The sequence below is a fragment of the Artemia sp. Qi Xiang Cuo genome, chromosome 11 (assembly GCF_049724085.1).
Source record: "Artemia sp. Qi Xiang Cuo chromosome 11, ASM4972408v1, whole genome shotgun sequence".
NCBI classification, from domain to species: Eukaryota; Metazoa; Arthropoda; class Branchiopoda; order Anostraca; family Artemiidae; genus Artemia; species Artemia sp. Qi Xiang Cuo.
In genome coordinates, this window is record NC_142804.1 from 15211642 (window position 1) to 15227213 (window position 15572).

The 15572-nt window shown below is 35.7% G+C and overlaps 1 protein-coding gene across 1 annotated transcript in view; it reads left to right on the forward strand.

Annotated features, from left to right (window-relative positions):
* Positions 1–11458: 11458 nt before the first annotated feature.
* Positions 11459–15572, forward strand: part of LOC148946684 (uncharacterized) — a 75657-nt gene continuing 71543 nt past the window's right edge. The window contains exon 1 of the mRNA XM_089097084.1: positions 11459–11615. The gene's annotated coding sequence lies outside the window, so the exon portion shown is untranslated. The remainder of the gene's footprint in view (positions 11616–15572) is intronic.

Here is a 15572-nt window from a genome sequence, read left to right on the forward strand (position 1 = left end):
GTTGGGGAGTTTTCTCCTCAAAAACATAACTTCTATCTGCAAATCAACTAAGTTGAACAAAATGGCTATCTCAAAATTTTGATTGGATGTGTTTGGGGAAATGGGGGGCGTGGAAGGGGTGTTAGTTGCCTTCTAATCACTTTTGACTATTAAAAAGGGCACTAGCCCTTTCAATTTCCAATTGAATGAGACCTTTTTGAAGTTTCTACAACATCGCTTTCTATAAGAACCTTATATGCCCCCAGGGCATATTTTACAACCCTTGCCCTGAAGACTGTCGGGGGGAGGGGTTGTCATCCTTAAAGACCTAATTTCCAAAACTTTCAACTACGTTGAATAAAATGGCTATCTCAAAATTTTGATTGGATGTGTTTGGGGAAAAGGTGGGCGTGAGAGGTGGAGTAGTTGCCCTCCAATCACTTTCGACTATTAAAAAGGGCACTAGCCCTTTAAATTTCCAATCGAATGAGCCCTTTTCAAGTTTCTACGACAAAGATTTCAATAAAAACCGTATATGCCCCCAGGGCATAACTTATAACCCTTGCCCTGAAGACTGTGGGTGAAGTGTCCTGCTCAAATGTATAATTTCCATAACTTTCAACTGCGTGGAACAAAATGGCTATCTCAAAATTTTGATTGGATGTGTTTGGGGAAATGGTGGGCGTGGAAGGGTGTTAGTTGCCTTCCAATCACTTTCGACTATTAAAAAGGGCACTAGCCATTTAAATTTCCAATCGAATGAGCTCTTTTTGAAGTTTTTACGACAACGCTTTCTATAAAAAACCTTATATGCCCCCAGGGCATAACTTAAAACCCTTGCCCTGAGGGATGGGGGGAGGCTGTCATCCTCAAAGACTTAATTTCTAGAACTTCCAACTACGTTAAACAAAATCGCTATCTCAAAATTTTGATTGGATGTGTTTGGGGAAAGGGTGGGCGTGGAGAGGGGGTTATTTGCCCTCCAATCACTTTTGACTAATAAAAAACCTTATATGCCCCCAGGGCATAAATTACAACCCTTACCCTGAGGGCTGTGGGGGAATGTCCTCCTCAAAAACATAATTTTTATCTGGAAATTAATTACGCTGAACAAAACGGCTATCTCAAAATTTTGATTGAATGTGTTTCAGGAAATGTTGGGCGTGGAAGGGGTGTTAGTTGCCTTCCAATCACTTTCGACTATTAAAAAGGGCACAAGCCATGTTAATTTCCAATTGAATGAGTCCTTTTCGAAGTTTCTACGACAAATTTTTCGATACAATGTGCCCTGGTCTAAAGGAAAAAAAATAATAAATAATACATTGTGCCAACATCGTTCTTATATGCCCCCAGGGCATAAATTAAAACCCTTGCCCTGAGGGTTTTTTGGGAGTGTACTCCTCAAAAACATAATTTCTAACTGGAAATCAACTACGCTGAACAAAATGGCTATCTCAAAATTTTGATTGGATGTGTTTGGAATATGTTTGATGTGGAAGGGGTGTTAGTTGTCTTCTAGTCACTTTCGATTATAAGGGCACAAGTCACTCCAATTTCCAATCGAATGAGCCCCTTTCGAAGTTTCTACGACAACTCCTTCGTTACGAAGTGCCCTGGTCTAAAGAAAAAATAAATAAACAATACATTGTGCCAACATCGTTCTTTACTTGGGCAGCGCGATTGCGCTGCCTATGGTTTTCAAAGTAATTTTTGTACCTTGATCTTTTAAACTCCCAAAAAATCATTCATTTCGCTAAGTTTTATTTAGGACACTCATCATTCTCGTACTCTTCTAGAGTTTATAAGTCTATTAATCCGCTAGAATTTTACCTTTCCATTGATACTGTGTTCTCCCACTGCCTTTGCCTTGTTCCTTAGCATAAATTTTGACCGGCTTTAGCCCTTATAAAGGGCACTAGAACTAAGAATTTTCTATCAAGTGAGCCCTTTCGTAATTTTCTATTACCATTTATTCTATTTGATGGCCTCCGGTGAAAAAATAATTATTATACATAAGAGACACATCACTTTTAACTATACAAACCCTATGGTGAAAGCTGCTGTTTTCTTGACCTACGAGTTCAGCAGCTCATTAAAGTTGAAAGTTTTATTAAAACAGCCACAGAACTTCAAAAAATGTTTAGTTCAAAAACAATTTCAAATACTTCCTTGGAAATACGCTATCAAACAATTGTCCAGCAGCTCTTGAAGCGCAACAAAATGCTCGGTTGCAACAAGAACATAAATTTGCATATGAAAGAACTGAAGCTGAATTGGCCAGCCATGAAAAAAACAAACAGAGAAAAAAAATTGCTCAGGATAAGGAAGACAAACGGGACTACGGCCAGTAGAAGGAAATTACAAACTAAAACGACGCGGATATTTCGCCTCTATAAAACATATCTTGAAATTTTTTTTCTCCTTCTTTTTATTAATTTGCATATTTATATGGTCATCATGCTGAATTCTCGATATGTTATGATGCTGCATTGATGATCAAGGTGGACAATTCTGTCAACAATTGAAAGTCTTGAAGGTATAGCATTTAGGTAAGTGAGACGTACATGTGACGGATGAGTGTTACGGCAGCATCAAAAAACAATATTCGGGAAGTAATTTAAAAGCGAAATAATATTTATAAATTAATACAAATATAATCTAATAATACAAATTACTATGTTAGTTAGAAGTGAAAATTTTTACATGAATATGCATGTTCGCCATTTGAGGAAAAAAAATTAAAGAGACTATTGAAAATAGCAATTTAAGTCAATTTAAAAGATTGTTGGAGAGTGAATTACTTTCTAAATATGATTTTAATGATTAATATAATAGGATGGATAGTTGATAGATTAAAATGGTATTAAATTATTAGATATTGTGTTTTATTTTTATTGAGGTGTGTTAAGGAAGGAGTTGAGTGTGGAGTGTTAAACGAGTGGTCGCAGGGAATTTGATACTGTAGTTTTTTTTACATAATAATGAAATAAACTCAACCCAAGCACAAACCTCCCTCCCCCATGGAAAATATATGTATACTTCGCAGTAACAAATACTATACGTAAACAATGGGCAAATTTTATAATGATTTTGGGGGAAAATGGGACCAATGAACACGCATCTGTGAGCTTTCTTCTGGCAAATTATAGAAAATTCCACATTTTTGCAGATAGGAGCTTGAAACCTCTAAAGTATGGTTTTCTGATACGCTAAATCTGATGGTGTGATTTTCATTAATATTCTTTGACTTTTAGGGGGTGTTTTCCCCTTTTTCCAAAATCAGGCAAATTTTCTCAGGCTCATAGCCATTTATGTGTAACACTAAGCTTAGTGAATCTTATATATTTAAGTTGATATACGAGTTTGACATTGTTAAAACTTCAAACTTTTGTTTTAACAATACGAGTGGGCATTCTTTTGATTATGTAGGTCTGTTTTTGTGGTTCATTCCCAAAGGAAAAGTTGAGCCTCCTCTCCTTCAGAAAATCTGGATCTACTACTATATCAAAGGCATAAATATAAGATTATGCGATCCCCCCCTCCTCCAGAATTTATATAAATTTGTGCTGCTGTGTTTATAAAAATTAATGAAAGAAAAAAAACCGCGCTTATTTACAATAGAAACGTATAACTTCTTTACGATTTGAAACTCTATTTTGTAAGTCTGAAATTCCCGAATATCTCATTCTTGGCTTGGTGCTACGGTGAGTTGCTAGTAGTAGTAGTAGTAGTAGAAATTCCTGAATATCACACTCTCGCACACTAAAATAAAGTAGGGAACAGAAGAAAAAAGAGTCAGATAAAAACAGAAACAGGACAAAATAGCTCTTATAAAATAGAAACAGAACAGGAAAACAAAAAACGGATCATCTATTTCTGTTCTGTTTTTTGCATGAACAGAACAGAAACAGGTACTTTGAAAACAGAACAGAAACAGTGCACATGCTTAATTCAAACAGAAAAAAAAATTAAACCATATCAGCGGAAATGCTTATTTCCTTACGATAGGAGGGATCGAACATATCCACTTTTGATCAATGGACGCGCTCTCATCTACTCTGCCATCGTAAGGTATCAGATGGTCAAATTTTTCTAATAGTTACCTCACATTCGTTTCATAGAAGAGTTATAATACCGTTACCAGAACCAATTACCGGTTATAATAAAGTTACCAGTAACCAAAATTACCAGAAAATTTAGAAATGAAGGGATTTTTTGGTTTCATAAAAGATAGTGATATTCTTTTTTCCCTTTTCTTTGTATGGAAATGAATAGTAAAAAAAATTTCGATCGCCAAGTTCTTCAACAACATGACTGTATATTAGCTTTTCTTCAATTTTTTATTTTCCTAAATTCTTAGTATAATTTCTGGTATGGTAAATTTTTACCAAATCATATTATTGACCTACGAATAAAGTGAATATACCACTCGATGCCTTTTCTTATCCTGGGCGGATGATGACCTGCCTTGCCTTTTCCACCTCTGTCCTGGTAGATATGGGAATGTAAGATATTAGCTGTATAGAAAACCATTATAATTAATTCCTACTCCTCTTTCCTCTTTCAACGTTTATCTGAAGCCTCATGAAGAGTAAGCAGTTTGTCCATTAAAATGTACTTTTGTAGGAATCTACCCTACCCCCACCTAGACAATGTCTCAACCCCACCCCTTATTATGGCTGATACGCAATTACAGATCACCAAACGTAGTCTAATTTCATTACAAATAAAGCGAATCAATTTGGTTGAATCCAGCACTGCCACCGTGTGGCGTTACTTCTTTTGCAACTGGGAAGCCTAAAATATATTTATTGATACTTTTAAATCAATTAGCTTCTCAGGATTTTAAATTGATTGCTAATTCGTCCTCTTCGGGGTAAAGGCATGGTTTAATGCCCTAAACCACCTAAGCTGTCATCCAACCATCACTGCTATTTTGGCGTGTGCCCCCCTCCCTGAAAAATTTTCTGCCGGCGCCCTTGCTCTTTGCGCTAGAGCTGTTAGCACTTGTTAAAAAGCTTCCTATTGTAATTAAACAGTCCCTGTGTTTCAGTAGCCGTTCTTGAAAAATTGGGACAAACAGTAAAACTTTAGCGTAAAGAGCAAGGTATTTAGGAGGGGGCAATCATTCATATACGGAATAATTTCAATTCGTTTTGAGTTTTAATTTTATTTATTACTTTCAGTTAAAAAGAACTTGTTTTTTTTATCTGATGCGCAAGAAGCTCTGTGTTTTTTGCGTTATTTATGAAACTACAAAAACCTCAGGATTTTAGAACCTCAGAGATAATATTTTTTTCCAAATAAAGCTATTAAGTGGATTAATGGATTAAATAAATCTATTTAATGGGTTAACAAGGCCTGCAAGTTTTGGACTGCGTGTTCAGGATTTAAGTGTGCAATGTAGTATATTCCAAACAATCATTTCTAGGTGGGGTTTAAATTACTTTTTAAGAAGATGGGGTTCAAGATCATGTTTAGCTAAAAAATATTAAATCCTATAATGCAGAATTGTTTCCTACATAAGTTTGCTCTTTCAGCCTAAACGCAACATAAGTTCAAAGTCTTTCTCAAATAATTTAATCAAAGATCAAGGATTCCAATTCCAGATTCTTCATTGTATCAATTTAAAATAACAAAGTTTTTCCGGGGGAAGTAAAGAGAGAAGTTGAAACTTAAAACGGACAAAAATTATTACTTCACAGCCAATGTAACATATATCAATAAAACTAGTACGAATAAACCAATTGACTATGTTTCCCTGTGTTACTAGGATTATAGAAAACTAGCGCTTTACTGAAAACACAAAAGTCAAGTATAAGAAACGGGAATATTGATTTTGGAGTCAAAATTGAGTATGTAGCCTGACAACAATAAACAAATCTGTAAAGCTTTCCATAGTTGTACACCAGTTGTGACATCAGTAACTTTCAGTATACAATTAATCATCTTAAAAACATAAGCGTAAAATAAATTTTTTTTTTAATAACCGTAAAGTAACTGAACACCATACAGAAATATTGGATTTATTTATCAGGTTGTATTTTGGTCTCGTCAGCTATAATACCAACAATGAGTAATATACAATCTTAAATTGTAATAAATATGCTTTAGCATTACTTAAAATGAGGATCAATTAAGTGCCAAGTTTATGCAGACAGATATTAAAGATGTTTTTCGTTTACCTTCAAACCAGAAAGTCAAACCAGTCGTAATTAAATTAGCATCTATGGAATTAAAAAAATCCATATTTACTTCGGCTGCACTTTTCAAAAGGTTTCATTTGTCAGTTGCCCCAGATTACACTTCTTCAGATTTATTGGCACGGAGCAAGATGACACCAATTTTGGAAGCCATGCGTACTGAAGGCCATTTACGTCCAAAGCTGAGGGGTGTGGGACTTTTCGTGGGGGATAAAATTTTTGCATACGATAGTGAATTGGGTAAAGTGAAAGAAATTTATCGATAACAACGAAAGGTTATAGCAGTAGAGGAAATGAGAACCCATGATCATCAGAGTTCCGATTTAAATCGTAATATGCACACGGGTAATGAAGTAATGGTCAATGCAAGTTCACTAAGTAACGAAGGATCAAAATCAGTCAAGCTAGGGATAGCGAATGAAGTTCAAAAAGAAAAACGTATGAGTGCTGAGATGGCTAGCGCTCATGTTGATTCTAAAGAACCTGGTACATCTTACGCTCATGCAAATTAGATTAATCAGATTATTTCGCGTGAGAGAAGCGGATCGGTAAATTTGGCTGCTAGTTGCCAGAGTTTTGGAAGCGCTGCTTCTGTATTTAGTGTAGAAGATGGGAACCCGGCTGCTTTTATTTGTGGACAGTATTATACCCCCGTTAGCCAAGAACCTGCGGTGGATTTAGCTCAGCAGAGTGTGAGAAAGGGCAAAAGAAATAATAAGAACATTAGCCCTTTGGAGCAGGATAAAGGCGCAAAAAAAAGTGCACGAGAAACGGAGACGATTCAGGATTACGAATCATTTGGGCCTCGCCAGATAGTGAAAGCTCCATTTTTTTATCAGGAGCAGCCTAGTTGGGAGGATATAGTAGTGCCTGGGAACCAGTCAAAATTGGGAATACAGGGCCATAGTGAATCATGCTTAAGTTTCGTATTGTGGAATTTACAAGGTTACAGCAGGGAAAAGCTAGAAAATCTATTAAGAGTCAAGTACATCAGCCGATTGTGAAAGTTGGGATGTTGTTTGCCTTGTTGAGACGTGGAATTCTCTAGATGAATTTTCCTCATGTGAAGATTTTGATGTTTTTGAGTGTCGGAGAAAGTTTTCGGCAAATGGTAGATATTATGGAGGAGTTTCAGTGCTTCTAAGGAAGGGTGTATTTAATTTATTTCGTAGGCTAGAAAATGAGTCTGAAAATTTATTATGGTTATTATTATCAGTTAAAAATGTTCTCCTTGTTGTGTGTGTTGTTTATTTGCCTCCGAATAATAGTTCTTACAGCCGTGAAGATACATGGAAATTGGTTGAAAATGAAACTCAGTTGTATAAAAGAATGTACCCTTGCCGCAATTTTATTTTTCTAGGGGACTTCAATGCATATACTAGTGAAGAGGACGAGTTTCAGATTGGTGAACCCCTTGTAGATAAACCAGGTCAGAATGCTTACTTGGAGAGTGAAAATGAGTATGTTTTCCCTATTAGGAAAAGTAGGGATAGGTCTCGGAAAATAAATAGATGGGGAAGGAATTGAATAAATTTTTATAAAAAGAAAGGTTCACTAATTATGAACGGAAGGTTGGGGGGGCGGGGGAGATTTTGGGTGTGGGTGATTTTACATGTTATAGTGGGTTTAGCCCGAGTTTAATTGATTATATTTTATACAATTTTTCTCTTTGGTCCCGGGCGGTCGACCTCAGGTTCCTAGAGTTGGTTGGATCTGACCATCAGCCAGTGATTATTGAGCTGAGGGCGTGTATTCGATGGTCTGAAAGGGGAAACGAAAGGTCTACGTGCAAGGAAAGGGTCCGTAAACCAGTTTGGATAGCCACGGAGAAAGAGGAATTGGTTAAAATGGAACTAGAAAGTGAGGAATTTCAGAATGATTGCCATTCGATTTTGAATTTTTCAGAACCAGCTGAATTGCACCAAGTTGTTTCAGTACTTACAGATATAATTTATGAGAGAATGAAGCCTTTATCTCAGGATAAAAAACATCCGGCCAGAAAAGATGAGGGTTTTTTCAATGAGGAATGTAGGCAGAAAAGGTAAGAGGTAATTAGGGTTTTCGGGCTACTTAAAGCAACAGACCCATTGGATTAGGAAACGAATTTGCACAGGTTAGCTGAATATAGGAAACTAAGGTCAGATCGTAATAGGGTTAAAAGAGTTAAAAAGAGAGAGAGGCATATGAAAATTAATAAGGAAATTAAGAGAGCTTATAGTGTGAATAACTCAAGAGAGTTTGGGTCGGTTGTTAAATGTTCAACCCAGGGCCTGGGAATAAGAGGAGACGTCCCAGCAGTTGAGACGTGGCCAGATTGTTTTGAGAATAGAGAGTTAGAATATGTTAGGGCGAATGAATCGAATGGTTCAGAGGATAGAGAGTCAGGTCTAGGGACGGCAACATATCCTTTAAGGCAGAATGATTATGATTTAATTAGGCCTATATCTCAACAAGAAATTGGGGATCAGTTGGAAAAGATGAAGGGTAGTTCTTGTCCAGGAACAGATGGTATATCTACAAAGGTTCTGAAGTTAGGAAGGAAAACTTTGATACCCATGATGCTTGAAGTTTCCTTGTTCGTAATATAAAAAGCTTGTTTGCTACATTAATCAGATATTTCTATAGCAGTCCCTATTCTTAAGACCGGTAAGAGGAAGTTACATGAAAACTAGGTTTATTCTTATCGAGAATGTGGTAAGTAAATTGTTTTGTAAGGTTCTGGAATTTAGGCTAAGAGATTGGTTAGATAAGGAGGAAATACTTAGCCCGATACAAGCGGGATTCAGATTGACATTCAGCACCATTGACCATATTTTTACTTTGGATGCATTGAGAAGGAAAAACGCAGGATGAAAATCTTATCGGCAATTCGCGGCCCTTTTGAATATGAATAGTTCTTTTGACTTGTTAAATAAAGAGTTTTCAATCGAAAGTATATTATAAATAGGCTTGCTGTCAAGCTTTTTTGCAATAATAGCAGATATGTACCGGAGAGTGAAATTTTCTGAGAAGGTTATTGGAAACTTTTCTAGGCTGGTCACGTCTCATGTGGGTGTGAAACAAGGATGTACTTTATCTCCTAGGCTTTCCTCCTTGTTTTTTAATTATTTAGATTGTTCTATGAATAGTATTGAGGGTTTATGAACCCCTTGTGTATATGGGAAGTGGTTTAGGTCATCAATTATGTTATTTACGGATGACATAGATCTAGTGGTGGATAGCAGAGATAACCTTCAGAAGTAATTAGATATAATAAAACATTATTTATTTAAAAAAAGAAGGAGTTAGAGTTGAATGCTAAGAAATCAGTAGTATTAGTATTTAGGAGTAAAGGAGATGTTGATTCAGAGGTTCATTTTAATTTTGAAGGAAAGATCTTAGAGGTTAAAGAAGAATTTGTTTATTTGGGTGTTCAGTTTAGTGCTTTAAGGGGGATGTCTACGCATGTAGAAGATTGTAATTTAAGGGGTATTAGGCTAATAAATATGCTTTTGAGAAGTAATTTAAATCAGCTAGCCGACATGAGGATCCAGAAAAGAGTTTTCCAGACAAAGGTAACTTCTAGTCTACATTCGGGCTCTGAGGTTTGGGGTTTTGCTAAAGGAGCTAAGCTAGAAGTAGTTCAGCTAAGATATTTTAAGAGAATTCTAGGCTTGAAGGATTCATTTATTTCAGTTGTACCGAAAGGAGATTTGGGGCTTTTTTCTTTAAGGAGTGTTAGATTGGTTATAATGGTAAAATTCTGGGAGAAGATAATTAGGCTACCTAGAGTTCGGCTTCTTAAGGCAGCTTATTTGGAGAGCTTGAAGGATGGTACACGTGACTCATGGTCAAATCAGGTCAAGAAAATACTGGACTTCTGTGGACTTTCGGTGATGTGGAATAAAGGAAAAGGCTCTATGGATGAAACCGTGTCAGTATGGAAGGAAGTCCAGCGAACCCTAAAGGACGAAGAAATCCAAGAGTGGCAAGCTCATAAGAAGCAATCTATGTCTTTGAGATTTTACTCTCAGGCCAAAGACGGTTGGGGGGAGGAGGTTTATCTTAAATTTCGGTTGAATAAAGAGGATTTGAAGAATTTGTTGTTGATAAGAGGGGATTGTTTGGATTTAGGCGAGAGAAGGAAATTTTTGGGAAAGTTTAGGCTGGTGGCTGGCCCTTATTTCTGCCCAATGTGTGGATTGGTGAATGAAAACTTATTTCATTTTGTATCCGAGTGTGAAGAGCTGTCTGAGTTGCGGAATGAATGTTTTGGACGAGTGTTTGGGGACGAATGCTGGTAAATAGAGCGGATAGCTGAAAGGAACACATGTGCTAATAAACAGTTGTGTAAGTTTCTTCGTTTAGGGATTAAATATAGGGAATCATGTTTGAGGGGATAGCCTGATACTATTTTTATGATTTGAATTCTATTATATGGTGTTTGTTGGTTAAATGTCGAACCTTGGTGTGTTTTTTTTTGTCGTTTTGTTGTTCTTTTTTCTTTTTTTGATTTTTACTATCTAAAGTTGTATTTTGTTCCTGAGTTTTGGTTTGTAGATTGTATTATGTGTTGCTATGGCCCACAGACTTTTTGCAATAAATATTATCTATCTTATCTTATATAAAAGACTAACCAAAAATCATTAAGTACAGCGGGTCTGCATGCCTAATCTGTTAGGTACAATTATTGTGCATATTATGTAGTAAGAACTGTTTTATAGCTTCACACTGTCAAAAAAATTCACCCCAACCCCCCTAATGTGCAAATATATAGCCAAAATTATACATTTTTCATTTATTCTATCACTTTTCTTTGTCTTGTCTCACGCTAACCTGAAAAAGAAAACTAACAAAAGAATGGTTTTATAATGCGTCAATGAATGAACAACTTGATCTGTAGGGGGTTTATCATACAAATACTAGGTTTTTTTTACAATGCCTAGGGCTATCTATGTAAAACCATTTTTTTTGGGGGGGGGAGCCTGGGAATGGATTATCAAAAACGCGAACATAACCATGAAAACGAATATAAACTTAGCAATTTAAAATATCTCTCTTTTTGTTCTAGCATGTCTCCTTCTGAAAAGCCGTTATTCTAGACCTTTACTCCCAGAAGTCCTAAATTTATATTTGGTGTTCTTCCCTCAAAGTTTCCCCAAATGAAAGCAATTCTTATTTGGCTCATCAACTGAAAGTGAAGCGGGTTTGACAACTTTTGTCAAACAGCCCTCTACTACTATGAAAAGCTAGGTAGCGCTTTTTATGACTGCCTGAGCAAAGTATTTCAAAATTTGAAATGTTGGATCAGTAGAAAAACATTTATTTGGTAGGCATCGCAGAGGCATCAGTGTGAAAACGCGACCTGGAGCTGCAACAACAACTTATTATTTGTGGGAGCAGAGGGATAATAATTGTAGCTGATTAGTGGTTCATAAATTACAGTTACATCCAGTAAGCTTGTTTATTGATCAAAATATTTTGGATTAGCCTAGGCCTACTGGGTTTGATTGCAAGTTGTATCATATTTGAGGGTAGTAATACTGAGAACCTACGAGTAAATTTGGCTAGAATATGCTACCAAAAGCAAGGAGTAATTAGCATATTTGAGTGGCTAAAGACAAAGTGACAATCCACACTTTGCCAGATATGTAGCCTACTCTTTGACTATTGGAAAAAATTAGTTTATAAGCTTATATAATGGTAATATCTAATCTCCTTATAATTATAATTTTTTTTTGCCATCTAGTTGGAAAATTTTGCCCATCCCTATAGGAGAAATCTATATTTGCCAACTAGTTGACAAGAAACATTTCCCCAGCCAGGGAGGAGTTATTTGTCAACTAGTTTGAAAATGAAAGTTTTGCTGTGGCAACATTTATTGTCAACTAGTTGGAAAATTTAATGGTACATTTTTTGTTAGGTTCTTCAAATTATTGACTTATGAATAAAGTAAACATAGGCTACCACTCAAAGCCTTTTTTTATGCTCTTTCAAAATATAATAATCATTTTTGTCAGAAATGAATTTTATCTGTACCCCTATAGGCCTATATACCAATTCAGGGTATATATTTGCACATTAGGGGGGAAGTTTAAACTTACCTTTCATTTAAATAAGAAATAAAATTTACCCTCACCCCCCTAATGTGCAAGCTAATGTTTTAAGCTGGAAAAAGAAGGATTTTTAGTGGAAAGACTTGATGATAAAGGTTCTCCCCTTGGATAATATAAGAACTAGGATCATTATACATATTTTAAAGTAAGAATTGTTTTCTTAAGATGTTTTTTTTTATCAGGTGACATAAGGCTAAACAAATACCCAAATATATACCCTTAATTGGTATGTATAGGGGTGGGGTAAAATTCATTTTCAACAAAAATGATTATTGTATTTGGAAAGAGCATAAAAAAAGGCATTGACTGGTATGTTTACTTTATTTGTAAGTCAATAATATGAATAACAAAAAAATTACCAATTTAAGTGTTGCTGGGGAGAAGTTATTAGTCAACTAGTTAGAAAAATTAAGTTTTGATGGGGAGAAGTTATTAGTCAACTAGCCTAGTTGGAAAAGGAAAGTTTTGCTGGGACAACATTTAGTGTCAACTAGTTGGTAAATGTAGATTTCTCCTATACAGATAGGCCAAATTTTCCAACCAGGACTAAAGTGTTTTTAATTATAAAGAGATTAGATAGTACCATTTTATACAAGCTTATAAAGTAATTTTTTCCAATAGTCAAAGGGTGGAGTCTCCACTTTGCCTAGCCCTACCATTAGATAAACATCTAGCCTACCATTACATTGGAAATTTTGTTTTGAATCCTAGAAGAGTTTTACAAATTATACAGTGACATGTGGTTTCTTATGCCACTTTATTGAAGAACTAAAATAAAAACTTAGGCAAGGCCACCATTCAGTTCAAATTTTTAGTGTACTATATAATTTAGCTAAGATGAAATTGAAAATGTCATTTGATACCTTTTTTATGCTTTTTCATAATTCAATAATTGCTTCTTGGGCTAATTGTATCTTGAACCCTTAAAGGGGCCTCAAAGGTATTTTATATGAACAATGAAAGAGTATAAAAAAGCATCAAATAATGTTTGCACTTTCATCCTAGCTAAGTTATATGGCCAACTGCAAATTAACATTTGTTTTGAATCCTAGAAGAGCTTACAAATTATACAGTGACATGTGGTTTCTTATGCCACTTTATTGAAGAACTAAAATAAAAACTTAGGCAAGGTCACCATTCAGTTCAAATTTTTAGTGTACTATATAATTTAGCTAAGATGAAATTGAAAATGTCATTTGATACCTTTTTTATGCTTTTTCATAATTCAATAATTGCTTCCGGGGCTAATTGAGTCTTGAACCCTTAAAGGGGCCTCAAAGGTATTTTATATGAACAATGAAAGAGTATAAAAAAGCATCAAATGATGTTTTCACTTTCATCCTAGCTAAATTATATGGCCAACTGCAAATTAACATTGAAATTTACCCACCCCCACTCTCTTAATTTGAAAATGTATACCCTGAATTGTCAACAGCAAAGTTTTGAATTGCAAAATTCAGCAATATTTTTGTTGATTGCATGTAAAAAACTTGAAATGGTAGGAAAACAGTTTATATTTGAGTTGCCTAATAAATGAGGTTTTAATTGTTATAAATAAGTAATTTTTGAATATATTGCTCTTGGATAACTTATTTATAAGCTAGGGATATATTTTTACCACTTTTTAATAGCTTAACTAGTGTTGATAACTGCTTTGTGTGGTTACAAAAATTAAATACCATTGGGGCCCCTTAAAGGGCTCAATATGCAGCTAGTCCCAGAAGCAATTATTGAATTATGGAAGAGCATAAAAAAGGCATCAAATGACGTTTTCACTTTCATCTTAGCTAAATTATATAGCCCACTAGAAATTTACCCAAATTTCAACATTTAATTAGGCATAGGCTAAGACATCAAATATTTGAAGTGCTTGACCTTTAAGAACAATTCTATGCAACTTTTTATTTTGGTAAAATTCTGGACAAGCTACTTTTTGCTATCTTGAAAAGGGGTCAGGCAATACCTTTCCATGAGTATAAAAGTTTATTGGTTTTGTAGATTTGCATGGTTTTTGTGCTAATTTCTCAGCTAAAGTTGGTTCCTAATGCCAAGTAAGGCTAATTTAAAAATAGAAAAAACATAAACTTTGTGGGTTACAGGAGTATATCTGGCCCTAATAAAGGAGATTAAGACATAATGTCCTGCGGCATAATGTCTGATGTCCCGCGGCCCTATCATCACTAACTGGCGTACACTGGACTCGTCCATATCGCTAGCAAGTGCAATTTAAGGTAATAATTATATTGGCAGTGATTACTTTATTTAAAACAAAATTATTGAATAAGGAACCAATAGGAAATTATTGAATATATATATATATATATATATATATATATATATATATATATATATAACCTTTTGGGATTGACGGGATCAGTGCACTCCATCTAAAAAGTGGTGGGCCCGCTCTCATTAGTCATGTAACCCTCCTAATGCAGATTATCCTCATTCAGGGTATTGTCCCAACCACTTTCTCAATTGGAGATCTTACGCCAGTTCCTAAAAAAGGAAAAGTTAACATGCAATGCTCCTCTTTCCGTCCAATCACGGTTGCTACCACTTTCTGCAAGTTATTTGGACTTTTATTTGTAGATGAGTTTGAAAAACTGTGTTGTAGTCCACCAAGACAATTCGGTTTCCAACGCGGCATTGGTTGTGTGGAAGCGCTCCATGTCGTTGCATATGCACTCCTGGATGCACACAAATCAGGAGAAAGTCTAGCGATTGGGGCTTAGACCTGCAGAGAGCGTTTGATTCATTGATTCATGCACGTATGTTGCTAAACTCAGCTAAAAGAGGAGTGAACTCAAATATCATCCGGGCTTTCCGTGATATTTATTCTCACCTTCGCGTGCGACTCAAGCTCCCTCCCGATAAAGGCCTTCCGCCAGCCCCACGGTCAGCTTTGATACCAGTCCATAAAGGTGCCCGTCAGGGAGCAGTTTTATCCCCAAATTTCTTCAATAACTACATTATTGAACTTCAAGACAGCTGTCCTTCATCATGCATTCTCAGTTCCATTGACATCTCCCTAGTATGCTATGCCGATGACACGCTGAATCTCAGTCGGACGCTTAACCGCCTTTCAGAAATATTCTCATGTCTGCAGTCCAACTACGAGAAAGTCGGTCTGAGATTTAACTCCCAAAAGCCGGAAGTTTTGCTTTATAATTTGAAGAATGACCCTCCTACTAATATCACACTAGGTGATTGCTCAGTAAAACCAGTTGATAAAATAGTATATCTGGGGCTTCCAATAGGTTCCTCATTACAGCATACCCGTTCCCCCCTGATC